Here is a 20491-nt window from a genome sequence, read left to right as displayed (position 1 = left end):
GGTGTTTTGGAAGGAAGAGAGCAGAGCTATGCCTGACAAGGGGATTATGAAGAACCACCCCCCCCCCTTGGTAATCAGGTGCTTTCTGCTCTGCCTTGTTCTCACTAAAGGGGTTGGGGTGAAAGGGCTGGGTCTCCCTAAACCCCCACAGGGGAGAAGGAGCAAGGCCCAACCCTCCTGCCTGAATGTGCCTCTTCTGACCCCACAGTCCCCCTCCTAGAGTAGTGTCTCCAGCCCATGGGCTACCCCCTAGCCCGGCCTGCTGCCCCTTCAGGCCCAGCCGCAGCTGAGGAAGGCTACAGGGACATCCCAGCCAGTGAGCACCAAGCCCTGCTGCAGGCTGATCTCTGTGCACTCCAGACCTCTTCCCAGGCAGTTCCTTCAGCCCCCAGCCCAGCCTAGTGCAGCCCTTCCAGGCCCCAAGTCAGGGGAAGGTCCTGCAGACCCCCTCCTATCTCTAGCAAGACAAGCTCCTGGATGGAGGCTGGCAGGGAGGTGGGCTCTTCAGGGACATTGTTGCCTCCATGGGGACCCTGACCCTGGGTGTTCTAGCTGCTGCCCCTCGGAGGTGTCTACATCTGTAGAGCGATCCATCCCATTTAACACTCCCATCCCAAACCCCCTGCCTCTGTCCCAGAGGGACCCAACTCCCAGGCTCTGTGTCTTCTTGAGGCAGTGAAAGCCTGGGCTCCTGGGAAGAGGGTGCTGGCTCCCTTGGAAGAACCTTGAGAGGCCCCTCCTATGATTACTATGACTGGCAGGGGGTCCCTTGCTTCTTTCTCCACTAGCCACCAGATCCAATCCTCTCAGATGGGGGTGATGGGGCCAGAGAACGCTCCACTCCTGCCTCTAGTTTAGAGCCTGGGACTCCAAGCTTGGCAACTGCTTCTCAGACCCTATAAACCTCCCAGACCCAAGCATCCTGTCAGAAGAGCCGAAGCTTCAGCTCAGCACAGAAGCTAGAGGCTTCTGTCAGCCTCTGCCCTTCCATTGAAGTGTCCTTGGGTTTGAGCTTGCTTGCATCCACTCTGAGTGGGCAAGAGATCCTGAAGAAAGCCCCTACTCAGAGAGGCCTGGAGCCCCTGACAGACACGGGCCCTGCCTGCCGCCTCTGTCCCTGGTGTGAGAGAGCCAGGGTCACCCTCTCCAGCCTTCACTGCCACCCCTCCACTTGCCACCTGCTGGCCCTGAGGACACACTAGGTGTTCCCAGCCCTGTCCACTACCAACCTACCACCCTTGGCATCACCAAGTCAGCAGGTGGCAAGGGTGTCCAACTGAAGGACTGGTCCTTACCAGATCTGCCTGGCACTTCCCCAACACTGCCTTGCAACTCAGGGGCATCCTAGGACCCCAGCTTCTGGTAGCCTGGTCCTTTCCAGTTGTCAGCTTGGAGCCACCTTCTGGACCTGTGAATGCTCTTGCATCTGGAGTTAGCTTAGATCCCCCTCCTGGCAGCCTGGTCTCCCAGCTTTCCTCAGGACTGGTGAGGAGGCCTCTCCTGGCTCAGCTGATGCCATGCTCTGTACACCAGAGTTGCTTTCCACGTAGTCCCAGCAGGTAGCCCTTTTCCCATGTGGCCCCTGCCATGTAGACCCTAAACCTCCAGCTGGGCAGTGGGTACCTTGCAGAGGAGGTACCCACGGCTTCTGTAACACTTTTGTGCTGGGCTCCATCCCAGGGACCTCTCGGGGGTCTGGTGCCATGGACCTGACACAGTCCAGGCCCCCTTCCTCCTCACACATCAGGGGCTCTGTGTCCACCGAGGCTCCTGACTGCTGCGAGACCCACACAAAGGCCTCAGAACCACAGGCCCCTTTCTGACTGATGGTCCTTCCACAGCCTGGATATTCAAGCCTCTGGGCAGAGGTTTAATGACCCCTAGCACATTCTTCTCAACCAGAGAAGCTACTTGGCACCAGGCCTTGGCTCTCTGGGCTGAGCTGGGTAGTGGGAGTGTCTCTGAGGCCACCTGGGCAGAGGGGCTCAGTCCTAAGCAACCAGCACTCACAACTCCCGCCATGTTCCTGTCAGCTCTCCTACCTTGGCTGCTGGGTTGCTATCCCAATTCAGCCACTGGTCATGGCGAGACCACCTCAGGAACCCACAGCCAGCTGGGAGGGTTTCTGCACCCCCTTTATATGGTGCCCACTTGGGTGGGAGGGGCTTTGGGATCTGTTGGGGGGCGTGGGCTACAGGTCCTCTCTTCTTCACCCCAGCTCAGAAGTCTGCCCCAGAGGATGGGACTGCCCCCCTCGCAGAGGTGATCTGAATCAGCCAGTCCCAGCCCTGCCTTCAAGCAGAGCCCTTCCAGGTTTGTTTTTCCAGCTGGCCAGCAGACCCAAAGTCCCAGTGATGTCTGGGTGGCCTATGTCCTATCCCACTGTGTCCCTTGCCCCTGGAGAGGAGTCTGGCTCCAGTCCTGGCCTGGAAATCGGATACCTTTGGGTTGGAGGCCACATCTGGCAGGTTCCAGTACAGCCTGCCATGGCCAGGGCAGGTACCATGTCTGAAGCCCCAGGCTTGCCTGCCAGGGCTCCCATGCTCCTCTCCACTTCCGTGCACATCATCTATGCACCACTCCTGATGAATCCAGGCTTTGTGTTCACCAGCTCAGCTGGGAAGTTGCATTGACAGTAAGGAGAATAGTACCATCTGAGTTGTTGACCAAGAAGGGAGAAGCCTGGTTTGGAGATGGGCGGAAGAGGGGCTGTGGCACAATGTCTGTGAGCTCCTCTCTGCTTAGCTTCCTTTTTCCTTGGCCCTCAAAGAAAGCAGTTTTCTCCATGTCTCCTACCCTGCCCCAAGCACACAACACTGCCCCTGGTCTTTCTTTCCTTAGAATGTCTTCTCCACCTCCCTGTGGGACTGACAGCTTTGTTTTGCCCTGGGATCCTTGTGAGATGGGGTTATCCCTGCTTTCCTCAACAAAGAGGGCCAACTGAGGCAGAGAGGTGGAAGCGCCGCCCCCCCCCCCCACCATGGCCCCAGCCCTTCTCTGGGTGGTCATGCCTAGTGGGTGCTAAGCTTAGAGGCCTCCCTCTTACCAGCCTTCTCGTAGCTCAGGCACATGCTGTCCTCACACCCAGCTTCCTAAAAGAGTCTGTTTCTAGTAAGTCTTCTTGGCTCCATGAGGCTGGATGAGGCTCTAAGCCTGGGGTTAGGGCCCTGCCCTGTCTGCCTCTCAAGCTCCAGGCTAGGGAAAGACCTGGGCCTCCATTGCTACTGATACCCACTAGCTGTGCCCTCTTCATGCCCGCTCCCTGCAGCGGGAGGTCGGTCTGGGTGCAGAGTCGGGTGGAGGCCTAGGAGTACTTTGTGCCCACTAGCTCATATCCGTGCCCTGTGGTAGCCAACATGTGCCAGCTCATGGGCCTGGCCTCACTCAGCCCCAGTGGTGAATGGAAGGATGCTCACTATCTTCTAGAACGTGCCCACCACACCTTTGTGCCTCCTGGGTTCCTTGGCAGACCTGTTACCTACCCCTCTGACTGCCCTGAGGCCCAGCTCAAACCCTCCCTGCCCACAAAAACTTTTACCTGAAAGGACTCCCCACCCCTACACCCCCTCACTTCAGAGCTTTTGGTGGGAGTTCATGTTAGGGGTTGGATATTAGGGGGTAACATTTAAGAGTGGAGAGTAGGACCCAGATAGCTGTAATTCCCACAGGGCCAGGCTCTCATCTGCCGTGGCCTCTCCTTCCAGGACAGCTCAATACCCTGCTTCCTTTGGTCTGGGGCTGGCTGGGAGCTATGGTTACCCTTGCTCAATTTGACTTCCAAGGCGGTACTGACATCCCTGTGAGACAGAGGGGAAGGCTGGCCTAGCAGGGGTTGTCAGGGGCACCACAGCCAAACAGGCCTTGGGTCTTGGCACAAGGTGGCCTAACACCCTTCTAGTTTTGTGCCCTGTAGGGTGTACCTGGAGCACCTGGAGCCCAAGAAGCTGCCCATCACCTTGGTGGTCCTGAGATCAACGTTCTGCCCATGATGAAGGCTGAACCTGCTGAGCAACCCAAAAGCAGGTGCTGTCCCTGCACCTTCCACAGCCCTGGTGTTGGGAGGGTATTGTTCCTAGAGGCTTAGGGGATGGGAGCAGATCACAGATCGAGAGGACAGGGTATCTCCATAAGCTGTCATCTGGGCTCCTGGGTGGGACCTCTGAACCTGACCCTTCCCCTGTGAATCACATGGCTCCAAAAAAAAAAAAAAAAAAGAGGAATTGTCCAAGGTTTACCCCACAGTGAGGGGCAGAGTGGGACCTTGGCTCTTCCTTACTCAGATATAGCTTTCTCACCCCTCTGCAGCCAACAGAGAAGATGGGTGGGCATGTCCAGTGAAGACTTCACCTTCATTTATATCTGGAAAGGGTAGGAGGGAATAGGGGACTGGGGCTCTGCCTTCACTGCCACCTCTTCTTCCATTTGAGCACAGATGGCATCTGGGCAGTAGCTTGAGTGGCTTAGACCAGACAAGGCATCCCCCAGGTCCACAACCTGGCATTGGGCAGAGTGCTTTTTTCTGTGTCTTGATCCAGGAGCCCAGGACTTTGAGTCTGTCTCACTAAAGGTCCTCAGGCCCCCAGACCCTGGGCATTCTCCTCTCCCAGCCCTGGAGGATCCCGGGGCATTGCCACCTCCATGGCTGCCACACCAAGACAGGCTTTGGCCACTGAAGTTTCCCCCTGGAGCCTCAAGCCATTGCCCTGCCATTTTCCAGCCCCTGGAGGGACACTCAGCCTGTAGCTCCTGAGCCCTGGACCAGACCTGCGGCTACTTCTGTCTTGTATGACTCATCTTGGCAGATTCAACACAGCATTGCCAGATGTGCTAGGCTGGGCTTGGCCCCTTCCCCACTGCAGTGGCATCTATTTGTAGAGGTTCAAGCAGACTGTATTCTGAGGGTGGGGGTAGAGTCTGACTTAAATGGACAAGATGTCCCAGGACATCTGCTTAAGTTCTTGGCCCCTGTGGCCTCTTTTGGGCATGACGCCTTGTCATGCGTGGGTTCCTGCATATGGCCACAGGAGCCTCCCCTACCACCCTCCCTACCTCAGGCCAGTGTCAGGGCCCCTGTGGTTCCAGGCAGAAGCCCAAGTGCAGAGCCAGGCCTGGTGAATGGTCCCCAGGTGCTGACGGTGCTGACCAACCAGCCATGGGCCTGAGCTCTCTCACTGTGGCTGGTGAGTGACACCCCCTCTTTCCCCACTCTGCTGTTCCTCCAAGGCCAGGTGTGGGCCCACCTGGCCTTTGTCTGCTTCTGGCCTCTCCTTTGCCTACCAGGCTCTCAGCTGAATGCAACAGTCTTGCCTATTCCCTTGACTGTCCTCAATAGGAAACTTATAGAGCTACTCAGACATTATGTCTGTTGTCTGCCAGGCCCTTACAAGAGACATGGCCACCCTGGTAGGCCTAGGGCCAGCTTGAGGTACCCAGAGGTCATGCTCTCCTTCTGGGACCTAGCTCCAGTGTCTCCCAGAGACCCTTCCCCATCTGAGCAATGGCCTAGTGGGCAGCTACCACTTCTCCCATGCAGGGCACCTTGCAGGAGCAGGAGACAGGAGAGGAAGGTCAGGCAAGAGCTCTGTCCCTGCCTCCACCACTTAAGGTTCATTGGAGGTGAGGTGTCCATTCCTGCCTGCCTCCCGGCTCCCTGAGCTACAGGTTTCATCTTGAGGTTCCCAGTGAGTGTCAGGGGTGGGAGGGAGGTGAGCCTCAGCACTCCTCCCTGATCTTCAGGGCCTGGGCAACCACTGGCCCAAGAGAGCCTTGGTCAGCTGGTTTCCCTACGGCCATCTCCCAATACCTGGGGCTGCATGCTCTGTCCTCTGGGTGGGCAGAAGGAAGAAGCAGTGTTCCTACCTTCCACATTCAGGTCCTAGTAAAGCCCCTGTCATGGGGATGTGGTGGTCAAGAATGCAGGCTCTGGAGTCATTCGCACAGCTGGGGTTTGAGCCCAGCCCTGTTACTTTGAGACTTTAATTTTTTTTTTTTAACGTTTATTCATTTTTTGATAGAGACAGAGCGTGAGTGGAGGAGGGACAGAGAGAGAGGGAGACACAGAATCTGAAGCAGGCTCCAGGCTCTGAGCTGTCAGCACAGAGCCCGACGCGGGGCTCGAACTCATGGACTGTGAGATCATGACCTGAGCTGAAGTTGGATGCTTAACCGACTGAGCCACCCAGGTGCCCCATACTTTGTGACTTTAGACAAGTCACTTAACTCATAAGCCTCCCTTTCTTCAGATGTTATATGGGGACAATAGCACCTGTTTCACAGGTACTTGATGAACACCCAGTTGTTGGCAGGAATGGAGTCCAGAGGTGGTGACAGGCGGAGTGATTGAGGCCAGATTGCATGTCCGTCTCTTTGAGCCTCTTATTCATCTGGAATAAGATGCGTGGCGCTAGGGTTGCTGCGAGAATGGTCTGTGTGCTGCTGGTCACAGGCCCCGGGAAGTGATCCTGAAGCCCCATCCTGCCCACAGGAAAGACCTGCTTAGGAAAGACTCACTCATCTGTATGGGGGAGCGGGTATTCCCGGCCCCGGCCAGACCCCTCCACCATCCTGCTGACCCTGGTGGTGACTGTCCAGCCTGACGGCCATCTGGCTGACTCACCTCCCCGGGTGGACCCTTTCTCCTTCCATGTTGCAGGTTTATCTATCACCTCCAAAGAGGTCATGCCAGGCATGAGGGTTCTCCTCTTGTGCCCCCACCGAGGGTGTGTACTGTCTGAACTATATCTTCACGGAAGGCCTCACATGAGGCTTGACACAGCCTGTTTTTTAGAGGGCCAGAAAACAAAGCCCAAAGAGAGGAGGGGCTCAGCTCACCCTCAGGCTCTGTCCCTGTCCATCCCACTGCTTTGCTCCCAGGTCGCCTACAAGGAGTCCTATGGTAATGGAGGTGACTCAAGAGAACAGGGCTGCATAGTCCTCCCTCCCTAGGACAAACCCTGATGGGGAAGTTTTAGATATCCTAACAGTCGGGGGAGTGTCTCCCAGGGAACCCTCTTATACCCTGGCCTGCCCCAGCCCTTTTAGTCAGAAGTTGTGGGTACATGGAGAGTGAAGACTGACTGAGGGTATGTGCATATATCAGGCTGGTCTTTGAGGGGCTGGGGTAGAACCTTGGGGGGCAGGGGCCCCTCAGGGGTATGAATGAAGGACAGAAGAACATGTCACCGACTGTAGTCAACCCGTATATGGTGACCTTCTTGCTGACCCTCTCTGGCATCTTGGTGTTGGCTGCCATCTTTGTCTAGGTCCTGGGCTCCTGGGGCACCTCATGGGGCCTGTTGGCTCTTCTGTAGGTGGGGAGCCTAAAGTAGGACTACATCTGAGTCTCCATTTCCTTCCAGGTCACAAGTTCCAAGACCATCCCCCCTCTGCTGCCAAATCTCTCTCGTGTCCCAGTGGGCCCAGGAGCTGTTGGAGTTTTGTGAATCAAGGCCTTTTCCCACCTGGATGTCACCCAGGAGGTCACCAAACCTGCCTGCAGAGGGAATGATGCTATACATAGGAAACCCTAAAGACTCCATCAAAAAACTATTAGAATAAATGCATTCAGTAAAGTTGTAGGATACAAAATTAATATACAGACATCTGTTGCATTTCTATACGCCAATAGTGAAGTAGCAGAAAGAGAAATTAAGAAAACAATTTATGATTACACCAAAAAGAATAAAAGACCTGGGAATGAACTTAACCCAGGAGAGGAAAGACCCATACTCTGAAAACCATAAAACACTGATGAAAGAAATGGAGGATGACACAAGTAGGAAATAGTCCATGCTCATGTATTGGAAAGACATTAGTCAAATACAGTTAAAGTGTCCATACTACCCAAAGCAATCTACAGATTCAGTGTAATCCCTAGAAAAATACCAATAGCACTTTTCACAGAGCTAGAACAAATAATTCTAACATTTGTGTAGAACCACAAAAGACCTTGAATAGCCAACGCAGTCCTGAGAAAGAACAAAGTGAGAGGTATCACAATTCCAGATTGTAAGATATACTACAAAGCTATAATAATCAAAGTAGTATGGTGCTGGCACAAAAATGGACACAAAGATCAATGAAACAGAATAAAGAGCCCAGAAAGAAACCCACAATTCTATGGCCAGTTAATCTCTTACAAAGATGGTAAGAATATACAACAGAGAAAGGACAGTTTCTTTAATAAGAGGTGATGGGAAAACTGGACCGCTTTCTCACACCATACACAAAAATAAAATAAGTACCTAAATGTGAGACCTAAAACCATAAAACTCTCGGAAGAGTGTTGGTCTTAGCAACAAAACATTGGTCTTAGCAACATTTTTCTAGATGTGTTTCCTCAGGCAAGGGAAACAAAAGCAGAAATAAACTGTTGGGACTAAAATGAAAACCTTGCACAGTGAAGGAAACCATTAACAAAACAAAAAGGCAAGTTACTGAACGGGAGAAGATATTTGTCAATGATATATCTAAAAAGGAGTTAATGTCTAAAATATATACAAACCTTCTACAACTTAAAACCAAAAAAACACAAACAAAAACAAGCAAAACCAGTTAAATTTTTAAAAACAGGGAGGTGGGGCACCTGGGTGGCTCAGTTGGTTGGGCCACCGACTTCAGCTCAGGTCATGATCTCACAGTTTGTGACTTCGAGCCCCACATCGGGCTCTGTGCTGACAGCTCGGAGACTGGGGCCTGTTTCAGATTCTGTGTCTCTCCCTCTCTCTACCCCTCTCCTGCTCATGCTCTGTGTCTCTCTGTCTCTCAGTAATAAATAAACGTTAAAAAATTAAAAAAAAATTTTTTATTCAGGAGGGGACCTGAATAAACATTTTTCCAAAGAAGACATACAGATAACAACAGACCCATGAAAAGATATTCAGGTCTCAGTCAGTTGAGCACCCCACTCTTGATTTCAGCTCAGGTCATGATCCTGGGGTCTTGGGATCGAGTCCCATGTCGGGATCTGTGCTGAACGTACAGCCTGTTTACAATTCTTTCTCTCCCTCTCTCTCTTGCTGCCCCTCTCCCCCACTTGTGTGCTCTTTTTCTCTAAAATAAAAAAAAAAAATTAAAGATATTTAACATCATGAATCATTGGGGAAGTGTAAATCAAAACCACAATGAGATATCACCTCACAACAGAATGGCTAGTATCAAAAAGCAAGAGATAACAAGGGTTGGTGAGGATGTGGAGAAAAAGGAACACTCATGCACCACCATTCTTGGGAATGTAAATTGGTGCAGCCATTGTGGAGTGGAAGTTCCTCAAAGATTTAAAAATAGAGATATCATATGATCCCCTTATTCCACTACTGGTTATTTACCCAAAGAAAATGGAAACACTAATTTGAAAAGATATATGCACCCATGTGTTTATTGCAGCACTATTTACAATAGCCAAGGGGCACCTGGGTGGCTCCGTCGGTTAAGCGTCCGACTTCAGCTCAGGTCATGATCTCATCGTCCGTGAGTTCGAGCCCTGCGTCAGGCTCTGTTCTGACGGCTCAGAGCCTGGAGCCTGCTTCGGATTCTGTGTCTCCCTCTCTCTCTGATCCTCCCCCCATTCATGCTCTGTCTTTCTCTGTCTCAAAAATAAATAAACATTTAAAAAAATTAAAAAATAATAAATAAAACACAATCTTACAATAGCTAAGATATGGAAGCAACATAAGTGTACATTGATAGATGAATGGATAAATATACATGATATATGTGTGGTATAAATGTGATATATATGCATACATACACACAATGGAATATTAGCCATAGGAAGGGTGAGATAATCCCATTTGTAACAACATGGATGGACCTAGAAGGCATTATAATAAGCAAAATAAGTCAGAGGAAGACAAAACTATATGACTTCACTTGTGTGTGGAATGTGAAAAACCAAACAAAGAAAGCAGAAACAGGCCCGGAAATACAGAAAACAGCTGGCAGTTGCCAGATGGGATGGGTTGGGGGCATGAGCAAAATGGGCACAGGAGAGTGGGAGATACAAGCTTCTGGTTGGGGAATGTGAAAGTCATGGGGAGGAAAGGTACAGCATAACGAATACAGTCAATGACACTGTGATCGTGTTGTATGGTGACATGTGGCAGCTACACTTGCCGGGGGGCATAGCATAATATACAGTTGTGGATTTACTACGTTGTACACCTGAATCTAATGTAACATTGTGTGTCAACTGTAATTTTTAAAAAGTTTCTGTGAATGTGGTCTCCCTGTCTCTCAGAATAGCCTGTTGTACTATACTCACCCTTCTCGTGATGATATGAAATGACAAAATGCCTACATAATGACATGAAGTGAGGTGATTGACGTAGGCACTGCGACGTAGCATTAGGCTGCTTGTGACCTTCTGACATATGGCAGGATCATCTGCTTCCAGACTATGACTGACGACAGGTAACTAAAACCACAGGAAGTGAAACCACAGATGGGGGTGGAAAACCGCTGTATACATATATAAACCCACGAACATCCATCTAAACGAGTATTTTTACCTCCTTTTTATGGAAAGTTTCTATCTATATGGAGGTAAAGAAAAAAAACAACCCCATCACTCACTTTCAATAATTACCAAATACAGATCATCTTGCTTCCTCTATGCTCTCCATACTCTGCTTACACTGGATTAGCTGAAGCAAATCCCAAACTTCATATAACATCATCTATAAATTCTTCAGTATGTATATCTTCAAGATAATGATTCTGTATTTTGGGGACACCTGGGTGGCTCAGTCGGTTAAGCATTCGACTTCAGCTCAGGTCACGATCTTACAGTTCATGAGTTCGAGCCCCATGTCGGGCTCTGTGCTGACAGCTCAGAGCCTGGAGCCTGCTTTGGATGCTGTGTCTCCCTCTCTCTGCCTCTCCCCTGCTAGCGCTCTGTCTCTGTCTCTGTCTATGTCTCTGTCTCTGTCTCTCAAAAATAAACAAACATTTAAAAAAGTAAGTAAAATAGTATAGTGGACCTAATGGGAGATGGGGTAGGTAAAAGGGCTCTGTCCTCTGTATACTGGGAATCTGTGCTTTGATTGCTGATGGCTGCTTTTGACTACAGAGGTGCAGACAGAGAGGAGGGCAGCCTTTGTTGTGGCACCTTCCCCACTGTAGCAAGCCCCTTCCCTCTGACTGAAGTGACTTCCAGGAAATTTAGAGTGCTGGAGCTGTTTGCTGGTTTTTCATTTTTGGCTTTTTCCCTTTCCAGAGCCAGACATTCAAAAGCAGCTAGAAGATAGGGACGCCTGGGTGGCTCAGTCAGTTAAGCTTCCGACTCTTGATTTCAGCTCAGGTCATGATCTCGCAGGCGTGAGATCAAGCCCTGATCTCTTGAGCTCTGAGCTGAGCATGGAGCCTGCTTAAGATTCTCTCTCTCTGTGGTGCAAAAACAGGCAGATCAAAGGAGATCCCAGAAATGGACCCACAAACGTATGGCCAACTAATCTTTGACAAAGCAGGTAAGAACATCCAATGGAATTGAGACAGTCTCTTCAGCAAGTGGTGCTGGGAAAACTGGACAGCGACATGCAGAAAAAAATGAACCCGGACCATTTTCTTACACCGTACACAAAAATAAACTCAAAATGGATGAAAGACCTAAATGTAAGACAGGAAGCCATCAAAATCCTCGAGGAGAAAGCAGGCAAAAACCTCTTTGATCTTGTCCGCAGCAACTTCTTACTCAACACGTCTCCGGAGGCAAGGGAAACAAAGCCAAAAATGAACTCTTGGGACCTCATCAAAATAAAAAGCTTCTGCACAGCCAAGGAAACAATCAGCAAAACTAAAAGGCAACCGATGGAATGGGAGAAGATATTTGCAAACGACGTATCAGATAAAGGGTTAGTATCCAAAATCTATAAAAAATCTTATCAAACTCAACACCCAAAAAACAAATAATCCAGTGAAGAAATGGGCAGAAGACATGAATAGACACTTCTCCAAAGAAGACATCCAGATGGCCAACCGACACATGAAAAAAATGCTCCACATCACTCATCATCAGGGAAATACAAATCAAAACCACAATGAGATACCACCTCACGCCTGTCAGAATGGCTAACATCAACAACTCAGGCAACAACAGATGTTGGCGAGGATGCGGAGAAAGAGGATCTCTTTTGCATTGTTGGTGGGAATGCAAGCTGGTGCAGCCACTCTGGAAAACAATATGGAGGTTCCTCAAAAAACTAAACATAGAATTACCCTACGACCCAGCAATTGCACTACTAGGCATTTATCCAAGGGATACAGGTGTGCTGTTTCGAAGGGACACATGCACCCCATGTTTATAGCAGCACTATTGACAATAGCCAAGGTATGGAAAGAGCCCAAATGTCCATCGATGGATGAATGGATTAAGAAGACGTGGTATATATATACACAATGGAGTATCACTCGGCAATCAAAAAGAATGAAATCTTGCCATTTGCAACTACATGGATGGAACTAGAGGGTATTATGCTGAGCAAAATTAGTCAGAGAAAGACAAATATCATGTGACTTCACTCATATGAGGACTTTAAGATACAAAACAGGTGAACATAAGGGAAGGGAAGCAAAAATAATATAAAACCAGGGAGGGGCACAAAAACATAAGAGACTCTTAAATATGGAGAACAAACTGCGGGTTACTGGAGGGGTTGTGTGGGGAGGGAGGGGCAAAACGGGTAAGGGGAATTAAGGAATCTACTCCTGAAATCATTGTTGCGCTATATGCTAACTAACTTGGATGTAAATTTTTTAAAAAATACATTAAATAAAATTTTTTAAAAAATTTACAAGGTATACAAAGAGACAGGAAAGCATAACCCATTCAAAAGAAAAGATAAATGGAGAACCTGGGTGGCTCGGTTGGGCATCTGACTCTTGACTTTTAGCTTAAGTCATGGTCCCCCAATGCAGGGCTCAAATTCATGACAGGATTAAAGTTGGCACTGGCACCACGAGACTCACAATGCCATCATGGCCCTCCATGGAGAGTGGACCTGTAGAGGGCTGGTAATAAGTGAAGCCCTGGGCGAGGTCAGTCTCATAGTGGATCTAAGGGGATCATAGCTCCACCTTGTTGTCACCTCTCTTCTTTCTAAACAATTGAGATAAGTATGCCTAGAAGTAAGAGTGCTCTCTTTTATTCTCTGACCTGTGGGTGGGAGCCATTATAGTAGGATGGGCCAAGTTAAAGTCTGGGAAACTGTCCCCTCCCCCCTGCCAAGAGCAAGACGGTATTCCAGGTGGGACTGCAGAGTTTACTGCCACCCTCAGCAGTGATCCCTACTTTACGCAGCATACTTCCATTTCCCTGCTCCTGTCCTTTATACTATCCTTGCCACTGCTTTACTTCTATGCTTGTTACGTAAATGTAAAACCCACAGCATATCGTTATTACTTTTGCTTTAAACTGTCAATGTTTTTTAGAGATCAAAAATGAGAAAATGTTATCTTTTACATTCTTCCATATATTTGTAATTTCAGTGCCCTTCATTCCTTTGTGTAGATTTCCATCTGGTATCATTTTACTTGTGACTGAAGAACATTCCTTATATGCAGGTCTGCTGGTGATTATCTCTGCTTTTGTGTGAAAAGCTTTGTTTTGCTTTCATCGTTATTTTTTATTTATTTTTAAACTATTTTTTAATGACGATTTATTGATTTTTTTTGAGAGAGAGAAAGAGATAAAGAATGAGTGGGGGAGGGGTAGAGAGAGAAGGAGAGAGAGAATCCCAAACAGGTGCACACTCAGCATAGAGCCCAATATGACCTGAGCCGATCAAGAGTCAGGTGCTTAACCGACTGAGCCACCCAGGCGCCCCTTGCCTTCATCTTTATGTTTTTTAATTTTTTTTAGAAAGAGAGAGTGTGCTAGTAGGGGAGAGAGGCAGAGGGAGGGGAAAAGAGAAAGAGAACATTCTCTCTGAATGTTAAGCAGGCTCCACACTCAGCGCAGAGCCCGACATAGGGCTCAATCCCACAACCTGAGCTGAAACCAAGAGTCAGACACTTAATCAACTGAGCCACCCAGGCACCCCTTGCCTTCATCTTTAAAACATTTTTTTTTTTTCTGGAGGTGCTTGAGTGGCTCAGCTGGTTAAGCGTCCAACTTCAGCTCAGGTCACGATCTCTCAGTTTGTGAGTTCAAGCCCCATGTCAGGCTCCATGCTGACAGCTCAGAGCCTGCAGCCTGCTTCAGATTCTGTGTCTTCCCCTCTCTCTGCCTCTCCCCTGCTCGTGCTCCATCTCTCTCTCTCTCTCTCTCACTCACAAAAAAAAAAAAAAAACACTGAAAAAAATTTTTAACATTTTTTTCTGACTATAGAATTCTAAGAAGATTTTTTTTTTTTTGCAGCACATTAAAGATAACATTAAACTATCTTTTAGCTTACGTAGTTTCTGAGGGGAAGTTTAATGTCATTTTCATTCATCTGTGCATTATAGGCCTTTACTCTCTACCTTGTATAACGAGATTTATTACTTTTTTTCTAAGCAATTTTACCATAATATGCCTTGGTATGTTTCTCTTCTCCTTGGAGTTTATTGAGGATCTTGGATCCGTGTGATTACAGTTTTCATCAATTTGGGGAAATTTTGGCTATTTCTTTAAATACTTTTCTCTGCACTCCCTCTTTCTTTCTTGGATTCCAATTCAATGTATGTTAGTCCACTTGATATTGTCTCACAAACCACTGGTGTTGTCTTCATCATTTTCAGTCTTTTTTTTTCTTTCATTTTGGAAAGCTTCTATTCAAGTTCACTGTCTTCAGGTTCATTGACTTTTTTTTTTCTGCAGTATGAATCCGTTAATCCCATGTACTGTTGGGGCACCTGGGTGGCTCAGCCGGTTAAGTGTCCAACTTCGGCTCAGGTCATGATCTCGCTGTTCGTGAGTTCGAGCCCCACGTCACGCTCTGTGCTGACATCTCAGAGCCTGGAGCCTGCTTTCGATTCTGTGTCTCCCTCTCTCTCTGCCCCTCCCCTACTTTCAGTCTGTTTCTCACTCTCTGTCAAAAATAAATAAACATTAAAACATTTTTTTAATCCTGTGCACTGTTGACTTTTTTGTCTCTAGAAAACCCTTTTTTAAAATTTATTTTTATTTTTATTTGAGAGAGAGAAAGTGCAATCAGGGGAGATGGTACAGAGGGAGGGAGGGAGAAAGAGAGAGAGGAGAATCCCAAGCAGACTCCATGCTCAGTGCACAGCCTAATGCAGGGCTCGATCTCACAACCCCTGGGATCATTACCTGAGCTGAAATCAAGAGTTGGACGTCTGCTCACCTGACTGAGCCACTCAGGAGCCCTAGAAATTCCTTTTTAAAATATCTTCCATTTATCTCTTCTCATCATGTGTAGGTTTTTCTCTACCTTCTTGAACACATGGCATATATTTATAAACACTACTAAAATTTTTTTAATGTTTATTTATTTTTAAGAGACAGAGTGCGAGTGAGGGAGGGGCAGAGAGAGGGAGACACAGAATCCAAAGCAGTCTCCAGGCTCTGGGCTGTCAGCACAGAGCCAGACATGGGACTCAAACTCACGACCGTGAGATCATGACCTGAGCCGAAGTCAGACGCTTAACCGACTGAGCCACCCACGCGCCCCAATATAACCACTATTTTTGAATGTCCTGTTAATTACATCTCAAACATCTCAGGGCCTATTTCCATGGACAGATTTTTCTCCTGGTTGTAGGTCGTATTTTATTCCTTCTTTGCATTCCTGGTAATTTTTGACTAGATGATAGATGTGATTTTGATGTTGTGGATGCTGAATTTAGTAATTTTCTTTTAAATAGTTTTGGACTTTGTTCCCACATCATTGAAGTTACTTAACATTAGGTCTATTCAAAGCTTACTTTCAAGCTTTGTTAGGACGGTTTCAGAGCAGCCTTTATCCTCCTGTAAACTAAAGTTAATTAAAGTTCTCCTTTATCCTCCAAGCATTCCTGTTAAGATAAAACTTCTGTTCAGTGTCCTGTGTATTAGGAGGTGTTTCTATTCTGGTTAGTGAGAATAGGAATTATTTCTAGTCTCTTGTAAGCTCTGGGAATTGCTTGGGCTTCTGCTTTCTAGTTTTTTATCTTACACTTGTTTCCTCTCACATGTGTATATGTCAGTACTGAGCCAAATACTTCAAGAATCTTTGTAATTTTCCAGAATATACTCACTCATGCTCTCTTTCTGAAGCACTGTTCTCTCTGGTATTCTGCCTCACAAATTCTATATTTGTTGACCTTCCTAACCTCTAGTCTCCCATCTCAACTCAGCAAGAGAGTTGGGCATTACTTGGATTCCCTCTCCCTGGGTGGGAGCCTGTTAGTTGCTTTCAGCAATAAACTGAGGAAGCTGTAAGTTTCACCTTCTTTTAGAAATCACGATTCTGATCTATCTATTGTCTAATGTCTAAAAGTTGTTGTTTTATATATTTTGTCCAGTTTTTCTCATTGCTCAAGGAGAGAGGGAGTCCTAGTACCTGTTACACCATTAATGGCCATAAGTAGAAGTTTCTCCATTTAGTTTTTTTTTCAATTTTTTATTTTTTAATTTTATTTTTAAATTTTACATCCAAGTCAGCATATAGCGCAACAATGATTTCAGGAGTAGATTCCTTAATTCCCCTTACCCGTTTAGCCCCTCCCCCCCCACAACCCCTCCAGTAACCCGCAGTTTGTTCTCCATATTTAAGAGTCTCTTATGTTTTTGTCCCCCTCCCTGTTTTTATATTATTTTTGCTTCCCTTCCCTTATGTTCACCTGTTTTGTATCTTAAAGTCCTCATATGAGTGAAGTCACATGATATTTGTCTTTCTCTGACTAATTTTGCTTAGCATAATACCCTCTAGTTCCATCCATGTAGTTGCAAATGGCAAGATTTCATTCTTTTTGATTGCCGAGTGGTACTCCGTTGTGTATATATATACCACGTCTTCTTTATCCATTCATCCATCGATGGACATTTGGGCTCTTTCCATACCTTGGCTATTGTCAATAGTGCTGCTATAAACATGGGGTGCATGTGTCCCTTCGAAACAGCACACCTGTATCCCTTGGATAAATGCCTAGTAGTGCAATTGCTGGGTCGTAGGGTAATTCTATGTTTAGTTTTTTGAGGAACCTCCATATTGTTTTCCAGAGTGGCTGCACCAGCTTGCATTCCCACCAACAATGCAAAAGAGATCCTCTTTCTCCGCATCCTCGCCAACATCTGTTGTTGCCTGAGTTGTTAATGTTAGCCATTCTGACAGGCGTGAGGTGGTATCTCATTGTGGTTTTGATTTGTATTTCCCTGATGATGAGTGATGTGGAGCATTTTTTTCATGTGTCGGTTGGCCATCTGGATGTCTTCTTTGGAGAAGTGTCTATTCATGTCTTCTGCCCATTTCTTCACTGGATTATTTGTTTTTTGGGTGTTGAGTTTGATAAGTTTTTTAATAGATTTTGGATACTAACCCTTTATCTGATACGTCGTTTGCAAATATCTTCTCCCATTCCATCGGTTGCCTTTTAGTTTTGCTGATTGTTTCCTTGGCTGTGCAGAAGCTTTTTATTTTGATGAGGTCCCAAGAGTTCATTTTTGGTTTTGTTTCCCTTGCCTCCGGAGACGTGTTGAGTAAGAAGTTGCTGCGGACAAGATCAAAGAGGTTTTTGCCTGCTTTCTCCTCGAGGATTTTGATGGCTTCCTGTCTTACATTTAGGTCTTTCATCCATTTTGAGTTTATTTTTGTGTACGGTGTAAGAAAATGGTCCGGGTTCATTTTTTTCTGCATGTCGCTGTCCAGTTTTCCCAGCACCACTTGCTGAAGAGACTGTCCCAATTCCACTGGGTATTCTTTCCTGCTTTGTCAAAGATTAGTTGGCCATACGTTTGTGGGTCCATTTCTGGGTTCTCTATTCTGTTCTATTCATCTGAGTGTCTGTTTTTTGTGCCAGTACCATACTGTCTTGATGATTACACCTTTGTAGTATAGCTTGAAGTCCAGGATTACAATGCCTCCTGCTTTGGTTTTCTTTTTCAAGATTGCTTTGGCTATTCGGGGTCTTTTCTGGTTCCATACAAATTTTAGGATTATTTTTTTCTAGCTCTGTGAAGAATGCTGGTGTTATTTTGATAGGGATTGCATTGAATATGTAGATTGCTTTGGATAGTATCAACATTTTAACAATATTTGTTCTTCCTCTCCAGGAGCGTGGAATCTTTTCCCTTTGTGTGTGTGTGTGTGTGTGTGTCTTCTTCAATTTCTTTCATAAGCTGTCTATAGTTTTCAGTGTATAGATTTTTCACTTCTTTGGTTAGATTTATTCCTAGGTATTTTATGGGTTTTGGTGCAATTGTAAATGGGATCAATTCCTTGATTTCTCTTTCTGTTGCTTCATTGTTGGTGTATAGGAATGCAACCAATTTCTGTGTGTTGATTTTATATCCTGCAACTTTGCTGAATTCATGAATCAGTTCTAGAAGTTTTTTGGTGGAATATTTTGGGTTTCCCATATAGAGTATCATGTCATCTGCGAAGAGTGAAAGTTTGACCTCCTCCTGGCTGATTTGAATGCCTTTTATTTCTTTGTGTTGTCTTATTGCAGAGGCTAAGATTTCCAATACTATGTTGAATAACAGTGGCGAGAGTGGACATCCCTGTCTTGTTCCTGACCTTAGGGGGAAAGCTCTCAGTTTTCCCCATTGAGGATGATATTGGGTCTTTCGTATGTGGCTTTTATGATCTTGAGGTATGATCCTTCCATCCCTACTTTCATGAGGATTTTTATCAAGAAAGAATGCTGTATTTTGTCAAATATTTTTCTCTACATCTATTGAGAGGATCATATGGTTCTTGTCCTTTCTTTTATTGAGGTGATGAATCACATTGATTGTTTTGCGGATATTGAACCAGCCCAGCATCCCAGGTATAAATCCCACTTGGTCATGGTGAATAATTTTTTTAATGTATTGTTGAATCCAGTTGACTAATATCTTGTTGAGGATTTTTGCATCCATGTTCATCATGGAAACTGGTCTGTAGTTCTCCTTTTTAGTGGGGTCTCTGTCTGGTTTTGGAATCAAGGTAATTCTGGCTTCATAGAAAGAGTTTGGAAGTTTTCCTTCCATTTCTATTTTTTGGAACAGCTTCAAGAGAATAGGTGTTAACTCTTCCTTAAGTGTTTGGTAGAATTCCCCTGGAAAGCCATCTGGCCCTGGACTCTGGTTTTGGGGGAGATTTTTGATTATTAATTCAATTTCTTTACTGGGTCTGTTCAAATTTTCTATTTCTTCCTGTTTTAGTTTTGATAGTGTATATGTTTCTAGGAATTTTTCCATTTCTTCCAGATTGCCCATTTTATTTGCATATAATTGCTCATAATATTCTCTTATTATTGTTTTTATTTCTGCTGTGTTGGTTGTGATCTCTCCTCTTTTATTCTTGATTTTATTTATTTGGGTCCTTTCCTTTTTCTTTTTGATCAAACTGGCTAGTGGTTTATCAATTTTGTTAATTCTTTCAAAGAACCAGCTTCTGGTTTCATCGATCTGTTCTACTGGTTTTTTTGGTTTTGATAGCATTAATTTCTGCTCTAATCTTTATTATTTCCTGTCTTCTGCTGGTTTTGGGTTTTGTTTGCTGTTCTTTTTCCAGCTATTAAGGCGTAAGGTTAGGTTGTATATCTGAGATCTTTCTTCCTTCTTTAGGAAGACCTGGATTGCTATATACTTTCCTCTTATGACCACCTTTCCTGCATCCCAGAGGTTTTGGGTTGTGGTGTTATCATTATCATTGGCTTCCATGAACTTTTTAACTTCCCCTTTAACTTCTTGGCTAGCCAATTCATTCTTTAGTAGGATGTTCTTTAGCCTCCAAGTATTTGTTACCTTTCCAAAATTTTTCTTGTGGTTGATTTTGAGTTTCATAGCATTATAGTCTGAAAATATGCACGGTATGATCTCTATCTTTTTGTACTTGTTGAGGGCTGATTTGTGTCCCAGTATGTGGTCTATTCTGGAGAACGTTCCATGTGCACTGGAGAAGAATGTATAGTCCACTGCTTTAGGATGAAATGTTCTGAATATATCTGTTAAGTCCACCTGGTCCAGTGTGTCATTCAAAGCCATTGTTTCTTTGTTGACTTTTGACTAGATGATCTGTCCATTACTGTGAGTGGGGTGTTGAAGTCCCCTACTATTATGGTATTACTATCAATGAGTTTCTTTATGTTTGTGATTAATTGATTTATATATTTGAGTGCTTTCACATTTGGTGCATAAATGTTCACAATTGTTTGGTCTTCTTGGTGGATAGACCCCTTAATTATGATATAATGCCCTTCTTCATCTCTTGATACAGTCTTTAAAGTATAGATTGTCTGATATAAGTATGGCTACTCTAACTTCTTTTGTTGACCATTAGCATGATAGATGGTTCTCCCTCCCTTTATTTTCAATCTGTAGGTGTCTTTAGGTCTAAAGTGGGTCTCTTGTAAACAGCATATAGATGGA

This window comes from Panthera tigris, chromosome B3 (assembly GCF_018350195.1).
Source record: "Panthera tigris isolate Pti1 chromosome B3, P.tigris_Pti1_mat1.1, whole genome shotgun sequence".
Lineage (NCBI taxonomy): Eukaryota > Metazoa > Chordata > Mammalia > Carnivora > Felidae > Panthera > Panthera tigris.
This window is presented reverse-complemented; position numbering follows the sequence as displayed.